The sequence below is a fragment of the Podarcis liolepis genome (assembly GCF_965112155.1).
Source record: "Podarcis liolepis genome assembly, chromosome: 12".
Classification (NCBI taxonomy): Eukaryota; Metazoa; Chordata; class Lepidosauria; order Squamata; family Lacertidae; genus Podarcis; species Podarcis liolepis.
Window position 1 is genome coordinate 34,051,774 of NC_139563.1, and position 10,087 is coordinate 34,061,860.

General features: G+C 44.5%; 1 long non-coding RNA gene across 2 annotated transcripts; it reads right to left on the reverse strand.

Annotated features, from left to right (window-relative positions):
- Positions 1 to 4,228: 4,228 nt before the first annotated feature.
- Positions 4,229 to 8,709, reverse strand: LOC310690109. 2 transcript variants are annotated; one of them, XR_014517911.1, is made up of 3 exons: positions 8,528 to 8,709; positions 6,974 to 7,058; positions 4,229 to 5,369 (listed from the first exon to the last, which is right to left on the reverse strand). It is a non-coding gene; the product is annotated as an uncharacterized lncRNA (long non-coding RNA). The 2 variants fall into 2 exon arrangements; XR_014517912.1 differs by lacking the exon at positions 4,229 to 5,369 and adding an exon at positions 5,816 to 6,655 and having other exon boundaries at positions 6,822 to 7,058.
- Positions 8,710 to 10,087: the final 1,378 nt, after the last annotated feature.

Consider the following 10,087-nt stretch of genomic DNA (forward strand, 5'->3'; position numbering starts at 1 on the left):
TTTAGGGCTTTAAACTCCAGCACCAACACTTTGAAATGTACTAGGAAACGTACTAGGTATAAAAAATAAAGGGCAGTCCCTCCAGTTACAGGCTTAATTTTGAGTCCATGGCTCCTAGACATGCTAGCTGTGTTCTACTTCCACTGTTCAAGGCAGCATGGCTCTGAACACAAGCTGTTGGGAAAGTGCTATTATGCTCAGATCCTACTCGCAGGCTTCCCACAGTTGTCTGGCTGGCTTCTCAAAGAACAATATGCTGAACTAGATGGACCTTTGACCTGATTCATCTTATATTCTTAGCAATGTGTTCTGCACTGCTTTTGTAGGCATTTGACTCCAGTATTTGAATTGCTTGGAAGTAACATGTGTCAGTCTTTGTCCATGGGGTTTTCTTGACAGGGATACTGGAGTGGCTTGCCGGTTCCTACTCCAGGTCAGGACAAACCTAGACAGCATCTTAAAAAGCAGAGAGATCACCCTGCCAACAAAGGCCGGTATAGTTAAAGCCATGGTTTTCCCAGTAGTGATGTATGGAAGTGAGAGCTGGACCATAAAGAAGGCTGATGCTTTTGAATTCTTGATGCTTTTAATAATAATAATAATAATAATAATAATAATAATAATAATAATAATAAAATTTTATTTATATCCCGCCCTCCCCAGCCGAAGCCGGGCTCAGGGCGGCTAACAACACTAAAATAGTGCAACATTATAAAAACATCATAAGAATTAATTAAAATCAAAATTGATGGCAACCATAAACTAAAGTATTGTAAAGATTGCCAAAGGAGGGAGTCAGGCTGTGCCCTAACCAAAGGCCTGGTGGAACAGCTCTGTCTTGCAGGCCCTGCGGAAAGCTGTCAAGTCCTGCAGGGCCCTTGTCTCTTGTGACAGAGCGTTCCACCAGGTTGGAGCCACAGCCGAAAAAGCCCTAGCTCTAGTTGAGGCCAGCCTAACCTCTCTGTGGCCTGGGACCTTCAAGATGTTTTTATTTGAGGACCGTAAGTTCCTCTGTGGGGCATACCAGGAGAGGCGGTCCCGTAGATACGAGGGTCCTAGGCCGTGTAGGGCTTTGAAGGTTAAAACCAGCACCTTAAACCTGATCCTGTACTCCACCGGGAGCCAGTGCAGCTGGTATAGCACCGGATGGATGTGATCCCGCAGCGAAGACCCCGTAAGGAGTCTCGCTGCGGCATTCTGCACCCGCTGGAGTTTCTGGGTCAGTCTCAAGGGCAGCCCCACGTAGAGCGAGTTACAATAATCCAGTCTGGAGGTGACCGTCGCGTGGATCACAGTGGCTAGGTCAGGGCGAGAGAGGTAAGGAGCCAACTGCTTAGCTTGGCGGAGATGAAAAAATGCCGCCTTTGTTATAGCTGCAATCTGCGCCTCCATGGAGAGGGAGGTATCAAAGATTACACCCAAACTCTTAACGGACGGTGCTGGCACTAATTGCACCCCCGCAAGAGATGGGAGTTGCCCCCTCAATCCCATATCATCCCGTCCCAGCCAGAGGACCTCTGTCTTCAAAGGATTTAACTTCAACCGGCTCCCACGTAACCATCCAGCCACAGCTTCCAAGCATCTGATCAGTGTGTCTGGGGCCGAGTCAGGATGGCCATCCATCAACAGGTAGAGTTGGGTGTCATCAGCATACTGATGGCAGCCCAGCCCAGCCCAAAACTCCGGACAAGCTGGGCGAGGGGGCGCATAAAGATGTTAAAAAGCATCGGGGAGAGAATCGCACCCTGAGGCACTCCACACACCAAGGAGTGGCGGGATGACAGTTCCCCCCCAAGCGCCACCCTCTGTCCCCGACCAGAGAGAAACGAGCGCAGCCATTGAAGGACTGTGCCCTGGATCCCCACGTCGGCGAGGCGGTGGTCCAGAAGTTCGTGATCGACCATGTCGAAAGCTGCTGACAGATCTAGAAGAATCAGCAGCCCCGACCCGCCTCGATCCAGCTGTCTACGAAGATCATCTGTTAGGGCGACCAGAGCCGTCTCGGTCCCATGACCAGCGCGGAAGCCGGACTGGAATGGATCCAGAGCCGATGTTTCATCCAGAAACCTACCAAGCTGTTCAGCAACCGCTCTCTCAATCACCTTACCCAGGAATGGAAGATTCAAAACTGGGCGGTAATTGGATAGATCTAAGGGATCTAATGATGTTTTCTTTAAGAGCGGACGCACCACTGCCTCCTTCAGTTCCCCTGGGAATGTCCCGGTGCCAAGGGACAAATTGATGATATCCCCCAGGGGGGCTTTTGAATTCTTGAGAGTCCCATGGACTGCAAGAAGATCAAACTTCTCCATTCTTAAGGAAATCAGCCCTGAGTGCTCACTGGAAGGACAGATCCTGAAGCAGAGGCTCCAATACTTTTGCCACATCATGAGAAGAGAAGACTCCCTGGAAAAGACCCTGATGTTGGGAAAGATGGAGGGCACAAGGAGAAGGGGACAACAGAGGACGAGATGGTTGGACAGTGTTCTCAAAGCTACCAGCATGAGTTTGACCAAACTGCAGGAGGCAGTGGAAAACAGAAGTGCCTGGCGTGCTCTGGTGCGTGGGGTCACGAAGAGTCAGACACGACTAAACAACAACAACATGTGTCAGATGGCACAAGTATTATGTTCAGGTACGGGGAAGGAAGAAAAGGGCCCTTCTTTGCAATGGCACCAGCCTTGCGGAACACGCTGCCCATTAAATGTTCCAACTTTGTACATACACATTTGGTCAGATGCTATTTTTGCAGGGTTTGCAGGCTATCGAAGGATGAGATGACCAGCAGGCAGCATCCAATTTCTTCTTTGACAACTGTTTAATCTGCCCATACTGATTGCATTTTTTATTGTTCTGTGCTTATATACCATATTTTGTAATGTTCATCTGTTTATAAATGTTCCAAATAAGGTAAGGTCCACGCTATCTGTGAAACCATAATCACGGCTGGAAAATCGTTCCAAATCCTGATGGGCTCTGGGAGCAACTGTTGATAGAATAGATGCCAATAAACTCAGCTGTTGCAGCCCAACTGCATGGAACGGAAGCCGCATCAAGACACAGTGAGATATAAATGGTTCATGAAGATGCTTTGTTTCCAGTAGACCTGAAATGTGATGCTTCTAAAATCTCATTTTTGCTGTTTGTTTGTTTGTAAAATCAGTTGTCACATTGGGGAGATGCATGAAGAGATGGCAGAAGAGGTGGTCCTACTGAGCAATCAGAAGTCCTTATACTTCCAGGATGACTTCATTGGATACAACCCTATGCCAGGCTAAGTCATTTATCCTGGGTACATTTTGTAGCCTTGCAGTCTTCGAGTGCATAATACATATTTCCACTGGCCTGGGAGGAGAACCACGGTATCTTCCCACTCATTGACAGAAATACACAATATAATGTTCTGCCATAGGAGCAATAGCGACCATGGCCTCTCCACGTGCTTTACTAAGGCTAAATTCCTGCTATTTCCTCTTATTAAATCCCCACAGGGGCTACATTTCTCCAAGTTCCAAATAGCTACAGAGGAGGAGATTGATTTTAGTTGAACAGTCAAGTGACCTTTACATTAATCACTATAGTTGCTCCTTCCATCTACCCCTCCCTCCTTTTCTTTTAAGACACCTTTAACCTGCACCTTGCAAGGCTTGTTTGAATTTAAAAGCAAAACCTTGTTACACACTGCAGTTGGCATAATATTGTCAAGATTTGGAGCAGTTATTTCTAGATTGTAAAAATGTGCTTTTGAAACTTGCATTTATTTCAGACTCGTGACAGTTCTTTGCAGACTGGAGAATCAAATGGAGACACCATCTGAGCAACTACCTCATCAGTTGATTTTGTAAGATGCTACCAATTGGCTGCATGTAATTCACTTCTCCTAGATATCCCTCACTGCCAATTTAGTTGTGGTGTTTTTAACAATAGCCTTACATCTGAGCATAGATCAAACATCCATTGACAAAAAAGCATGGTCCAGTTTTGATGGCAAGGTCCATCCCAGGCAGCTCCAATAATATAAGATGGCCCCATGGGGGAAGGGGCCAAGAACACTTAGGAAGAAGAACCATGTAAACAGGATCATGAAAGATCAGATTGGAGAAGAGACATTTGTGCGGTCCTTCTCATGACCTCCTACTCCTTTCTCGTGGTTCCTACATTCATACATTTCCAAAGCAGCATAGGTGTCAGGAGTCCAGTTCCTGGTTTGATAACACAGCGAGCGTAGTTTATTAAAGGATGATTTATTGTCAAAACAAAGAGATAACTCCGAACGGCTCTAACACAGCTGTCGCCATCATTTATCATGATGACCCGTCTGAAGCCTACTTCCAGTGAGACCAGAAGCAACTGAACTTTTCCCTCTGGTGTCTTTTGCACTGCCTCCTATCCTGTAGCCCTCCCATTCGCCAAGACCTGGGACTAAGAGGGTCATCTCCCACCTCTTCCTCATTTTCTAAGGGACTGTCTCTTCACTCTTTCCTGACTGATGAACTGCTTCCTTCTCTATTCCCAGTATTTTGCACTTCTTGAGAGAGTTGGCAGGGCTAAGGCTCACCCTCCACCATTCTCTTACCAACTGACATTCCTAAGGGCAGGGGAATTGGCACTGGGCTGTGCTCATCTTGCCTGGCAGTTAACCCTCTCTCTTCCTGGCTACTTCCGTCACTGGGAGCTGGCTACAAACCTTCCCTGGGGGCTGGCTCATTCATGACAATAGGATGCAGCCATTGGAACACAGGTATCCTATAACACAAAATTGGGCCTACATTTAGTGCAAATTGGGTGCTGTTGTATAATTTATAGTAATGTAAAGGTCTGCATTAGGAAAAACAGGAGAAAATGCTTTCAGAATATAATTGCCTGGTTCACACATAACCCCAAGTCATGATTTCTTTAAGCTATGGCTTGTTTAACAAACCATGAGCTAACCACAAGGTGTCCTACAGACAATAAAAGAAGCAATTGCTTGTTTTTCCAAAGTTTGTTTTGTTTCAAGCTGCTCTCACTTCATGATAATGTAGTTTCTAGGCTGCGATGATCGAAATAACCATGGCTAAGGAAGACATATACGGTAATACAACAACCTAACAAGCTAAGGAGCCGCGTGTCTGGTGAGTGTCTGGATGGAAGACAACCTTTAGTCCCAGTGTGGAAGAAAAGTTGGATATAAATGTTTGGGGAAATCTTATTCCAAAGATAACACATCAAAAGCCTTTCAAGGCCCTGGTTGACGTTTTCACAGCTGGGAGGACTTCAGCAACGTATCTCTCTCAATGATGGTTGATATTGCTGGCAGTGTGTATATGAATTTCAAAAAACTGTTCATGAGTAGGAGATGGAATCGGAAAGTACTTCCATCTAAGTTCCTGTAGGAATGGGTGAATCGGTCAGTTTCGGTTTCTCCCAGCTTCTCATTTTTCCAGTGCCTAGTTCAGTTCTCCACATTTCCGCATCAGTTTGCAAAACCTCATGAAAAGTCATCAGCATTTTAGTGCAAATGTCTCCTAATATACACATGTCTGTATGCAATTCGTACTAATACACACACACACTTTTCCTGGCAAAGGAAATTCCCCCAATGTATTTATTGTCAATCACATATACAATTTTTTTCTCTGGTACATGCATTTTTGTACGTGTTACTTGGCTGGAGAACTGCATTTCAAAATGTGGTGAAGTGCCAATTGTGTTGGATGAATTTCGGTTCATGTATTGTTTCAAAAAGTGCAAAATTAAAAGCTCGCATTTAAATGCAAATTGAAATGACTTTCTCCCCACATCCCTGCTTCCCCTTCCCCCTTCCCATTTCATGGCTACTCCAGTCATTCCACGTGTTTTTTTTTGCAAGCTCCCTGGTGCTATTGTGCTCTGGGTGATTCAGTTGCAGATCCTGAAACTGGTAGTGATGGAATGGCAAAGTAATGTGATTCATTGTTTACAGCACTTTCCCCCACTTACAGGGTGTACAAGAAAAAGCACCACTCAGCAAAACTAATTGTTGAGCAAGGATTTTCAAGTTCAAGCTATCTGAAGACTCATCTACTGAATGCACACGAAGGGCAGCGAATTATGGACTTTGAATTGGCCTCATCTGGCAGCAGTTATCCCAGACCACAAATATGGAAACCTGCAATTATTTTCCCCCTCCTGGCTAATAAAGGACTCTGCACTAATTAACTGGCTGTAACAGATGTTAGTCAAGCTTCAAATCTAATGTCATGTGCTCTGCTTGCAAGTAATGCTCCATTCTCCCAAACTTCCCTTTGGACTTTCAGTCTTAATCCTCTTGTTCTGCAGTGCAAGCTACGCTCAGTGCTATATTCATGTTTAACGAACACTTGCAAACTGTTTATTCTTAATTCTGATAAGACAGACAGCCTCTTGGAAAGCTTGTATTCAGTGGCGTAGCCCAATTCTGTGCACGTTTCATAAAATAAAATCAGCGGAGTAATATGTCACATGCTGAAGATACGTCTCTTTAGCCTGCGCTTTGAGGGTTATTTTTTGTGGGGCCCACTTCTTATGTTTTGTTTAATATTTGCATTTGTTTGGAATTGTTTCACTCATTTTTATAATTGTAGTAACTGTTTTACCTGGTTTTAGCTGTATGATTATATTGTCGTAACCTACTTGGTTTCATCAGTTTGGTTACCTCCAGTGGCGTAGCGTGGGTTGTCAGCACCCAGGGCAAGGAAAGTAATTTGTGCCCCCTAACCCGTGGATTTGCGCCCCCTAACCCGTGGATTTGCGCCCCTAACCCTAACCCCCAGATGTTGCGACCGCCCCCCCTGCACCCCCCACGCTACGCCACTGGTTACCTCTTTTCATCCCTGAACTCTGTTTATTTGATGTTATTGAGGGTTCATCCAGACTTTCTTTTGTGTATCACAAAATCCTGAAAAGTGGGGACTTTGAAAAGGTTGTGTGTGCTTTGGTTGGGACCGGAAAGTGGGGCCTTTTTGCTACTCACACTAAAGCTTCAGAATTCTCTTTCAAAGGAAGTGTGCCTTGTTCCTTTCTAATAGATTTCCACCATACAGGAAATACTTCTATTTCTAGAAAGGAAACAATTAAGAAACCATTATTATAGCTGTTATTAACACTATTTTTAGCCTTTTACTCTGCTGTTGTGTTATAATCCTGCAGTTTTAAATTCTGATGTGTCTCACACGGCTACCATTTTAAGGATTCTCTTATTATTATAATCTATGTTCTACGCTGGCTGTCTTTAGTTTTAATTTTTTTAAATATATTCTGACTTTTCAATGTGGTTGTTTTTGTTGCAAATTGTCAGTGGCCTTCGACTTTTAATTCAAGGTGAGACTTAAATACAGTGACTAAGAAGCCCATCTTGGCCATGGAAAAATGTGACAGAACCTTGAGAACTGGGTTTAAAGACATCGATTAAAAGGCATAGAGTTTTGTCTTCAGGTTGAATGACAATTCTGTCAAATGCAAACAGCCACAGAGTCATGAATATCTAACAGCAGGGGGAGAGAGAGGCTCACTGTGGTAGCTTTCCATCAAGCACACACCATGAGGACATGTTCCTGGCACCACTGAGGAGCATGTATTCATAACAAATCCATTGGCTCAGATCCATAGCGTCATGATGGTGCACTCCAGGAGGGAAGTCTGCAAAATCTCTTGCTGCCAGAGATGTCATTATTATGCTTCCTTCCTGTGAAGAGCACACAAGCCTATTCTGCGGAATAAAATGCACAATTCGTTCTGTAGGCTGCGCGATAAATGACAACAGTTTGTCCTCCTCCACCAGCCACTGCTGAGTCCACAGAGTGTGGCGGCAAATAACCTGAGAAAGGTGGATTGGAATCCCTCGATTTCTGCTCCACAGAAATGCCCCAGAAGTAAAGAGCTTGAGGAGTGAACTCTTTCTTCCTGGTCACAAACCCTGACTATACAGAGGACTTTTGTTAAGGGGGAACTTTCCGGAACTCAGTTCTGGCACTTCTCAGGTGGGTTCCAGAACCTCTCAGGTGTGTGCCATTGCCATTCTAAGAGAAAGAGGGAGGCGTTCATGGTGAGTTCCGGCACCTCTTTTTCTAGGAAAATAGCACTGGCATATCCATTGCTTTCATCCAACATGCATAACTCTTGAGTTATAAGAATTATGTGAAAGAAGGCCCTCTTGTTTTCATTAGAACTTCAGTGGCACGCCATATTCTTAGGGTCATTGGCTTAGACAAATTCCTCTCTTTACATGGTTCCGACTCAGGTCTGCTATGATTATTTATGTCTTTGCCCTTCTTCCAAAAATGTGTAGCTGTCATAACAAAAGTTATATAGTGACAGAAAGAGAGTGTGAGAGTGTGAGTGTGAGTCTACTGACAATCTGGAATGACTGTTTACCATAAATCTCTCGTCGCCTTTTAGTTTATAATAATTTATCACCCTGTTTCATCAATCTTCCATCTCCTGTCAAATCAAAATCAGTTGGTGACCAAAGTATATATCTCTTTGTTTTGTAAGCTTAACCACCCCCACCCCCCATTTTACGGCCTACCACTTTGTCCTTAAATTGTTAATCTCTAGAATCCTGATCCCAGCCTTTTGATTAAGATCACGGAACAAATACCAAGCTGCGCTTAATCGTGAAAATGAAAAGAGGATTTTGCCGTGCCAAAAAAGGGAATTTGTAGCAGAGGCCCATTTGAACATTTGGTGTCTTGGAACTGCAAATCAGGAAATGAGTAAAAGGGAAATCCGAAATCTGCGCTATGTACTTTAAGTATGCATTGCACCACACACTGGGTGGGAAAATAGTCCCCATTTTATCAGTAACTCGTATTCTAGGATCTAGGAGTCTTGGTTGACCACAAACTTGACATGAGCCAACAGTGTGACGCGGCAGCTAAAAAAGAAAATGCAATTCTGGGCTGCATCAATAGGAGTTTAGCATCTAGATCAAGGGAAGTAATAGTGCCACTGTATTCTGCCCTGGTCAGACCTCACCTGGAGTACTGTGTCCAGTTCTGGGCACCACAATTCAAGAAGGACACTGACAAACTGGAACGTGTCCAGAGGAGGGCAACCAAAATGGTCAAAGGCCTGGAAACGATGCCTTATGAGGAACGGCTAAGGGAGCTGGGCATGTTTAGCCTGGAGAAGAGGAGGTTAAAGGGTGATATGATAGTCATGTTCCAATATATAAAAGGATGTCATATAGAGGAGGGAGAAAGGTTGTTTTCTGCTGCTCCAGAGAAGCGGACGCGGAGCAATGGATCCAAACTACAAGAAAGAAGATTCCACCTAAACATTAGGAAGAACTTCCTGACAGTAAGAGCTGTTCGACAGTGGAATTTGCTGCCAAGGAGTGTGGTGGAGTCTCCTTCTTTGGAGGTCTTTAAGCAGAGGCTTGACAACCATATGTCAGGAGTGCTCTGATGGTGTTTCCTGCTTGGCAGGGTGTTGGACTCGATGGCCCTTGTGGTCTCTTCCAACTCTATGATTCTATGATTCCTGTATCTGCTTACCTGGGAATAAGTGTGGGAATTTTTATTCATTCATTTACTTATTAACAGATCAATCCTAACTACAGAAAGCCTGCATAAATTACAATGGCACAAGTTACACTAATGTAAGTTATTCCTTTTCCAACATTGTTTTTTGACTGCAAGTTTGATGTAGATTAGCCATAGCCCAGCATCTGCTTTGCATGCAGCTTCAATGCCCAACAATTCCAGGTATGGCTGGGAGAGACTTCAGTCTGAAACCCTGGATAGCTGCTGCCAGCCAGTGTAGACAATACTGAACTGAATGGACCATGGGTCTGACTCAGTATAAAGCAGCTTCCTATATTCCTATACTTAACCAAAATAATTGTGTGTACTAGGGGCTCCCATCGCTCCTCACTTCACTTGCCTACCAATGCTCCTCACCCAAATCTCTACCACCTTAGAGTTTGCCAAAAGCCTTTTATGGTCCTCACATTGCTTACGCACACCCACACACCCAACGTTGGTGGTGCAAAGGAAAAGGCCCATGGAAGAATTCAAAAGGCTTAGACCTTCCTGTGCCAATGCCACCACCTGGCCAATCAGAATGGAGTCGATCTGGCAGGAGG